Genomic DNA, 1,709 nt, shown 5'->3' with positions numbered 1-1,709 from the left:
GGCTGTGCAGGGATAGATGGAAGGGGACGCGTGGGGACGGGGATGGACAGACGGGTGGACGGGGAGATGGGGGGCTGTGCAGGGATGGATGGAAGGGGAAGCGGGGGGGACGGGGATGGACAGACGGGTGGACGGGGGAGATGGGGGGCTGTGCAGGGATGGATGGAAGGGGAAGCGGGGGGGACGGGGATGGACAGACGGGTGGACGGGAGAGATGGGGGGCTGTGCAGGGATGGATGGAAGGGGACGAGGGGGGGACGGGGATGGACAGACGGGTGGACGGGGAGATGGGGGGCTGTGCAGGGATGGATGGAAGGGGAAGCGGGGGGGACGGGGATGGACAGACGGGTGGACGGGGGAGATGGGGGGCTGTGCAGGGATGGATGGAAGGGGAAGCGGGGGGGACGGGGATGGACAGACGGGTGGACGGGGGAGATGGGGGGCTGTGCAGGGATGGATGGAAGGGGAAGCGGGGGGGACGGGGATGGACAGACGGGTGGACGGGGGAGATGGGGGGCTGTGCAGGGATGAGATGGAAGGGGAAGCGGGGGGGACGGGGATGGACAGACGGGTGGACGGGGGAGATGGGGGGCTGTGCAGGGATGGATGGAAGGGGAAGCGGGGGGGACGGGGATGGACAGACGGGTGGACGGGGGAGATGGGGGGCTGTGCAGGGATGGATGGAAGGGGACGCGGGGGGGACGGGGATGGACAGACGGGTGGACGGGGGAGATGGGGGGGCTGTGCAGGGATGGATGGAAGGGGAAGCGGGGGGGGACGGGGATGGACAGACGGGTGGACGGGGGAGATGGGGGGCTGTGCAGGGATGGATGGAAGGGGAAGCGGGGGGGACGGGGATGGACAGACGGGTGGACGGGGAGAGATGGGGGGCTGTGCAGGGATGGATGGAAGGGGACGAGGGGGGGACGGGGATGGACAGACGGTGTGGACGGGGGAGATGGGGGGGCTGTGCAGGGATGGATGGAAGGGGACGAGGGGGGGACGGGGATGGACAGACGGGTGGAACGGGGGAGATGGGGGGGGCTGTGCAGGGATGGATGGAAGGGGAAGCGGGGGGGGACGGGGACGGGGGAGATGGGGGGCTGTGCAGGGATGGATGGAAGGGGACGCGGGGGGACGGGGATGGACAGACGGGTGGACGGGGGAGATGGGGGGCTGTGCAGGGATGGATGGAAGGGGAAGCGGGGGGGACGGGGATGGACAGACGGGTGGACGGGGGAGATGGGGGGCTGTGCAGGGATGGATGGAAGGGGACGCGGGGGGGACGGGGATGGACAGACGGGTGGACGGGGGAGATGGGGGGGCTGTGCAGGGATGGATGGAAGGGGACGAGGGGGGGACGGGGATGGACAGACGGGTGGACGGGGGAGATGGGGGCTGTGCAGGGATAGATGGAAGGGGACGCGGGGGGGACGGGGATGGACAGACGGGTGGACGGGGGAGATGGGGGGGCTGTGCAGGGATGGATGGAAGGGGACGCGGGGGGACGGGGATGGACAGACGGGTGGACGGGGAGATGGGGGGGCTGTGCAGGGATAGATGGAAGGGGACGCGGGGGGACGGGGATGGACAGACGGGTGGACGGGGAGATGGGGGGCTGTGGAGGGATGGATGGAAGGGGACGCGGGGGGGACGGGGATGGACAGACGGGTGGACGGGGGAGATGGGGGGCTGTGCAGGGATGGATG

Source organism: Pelodiscus sinensis, unplaced genomic scaffold (genome assembly GCF_049634645.1).
Source record: "Pelodiscus sinensis isolate JC-2024 unplaced genomic scaffold, ASM4963464v1 ctg215, whole genome shotgun sequence".
In the NCBI taxonomy this organism is placed as follows: Eukaryota; Metazoa; Chordata; order Testudines; family Trionychidae; genus Pelodiscus; species Pelodiscus sinensis.
The sequence above is the reverse complement of the archived record's forward strand: the minus strand, read 5'-3'. Positions refer to the sequence as shown.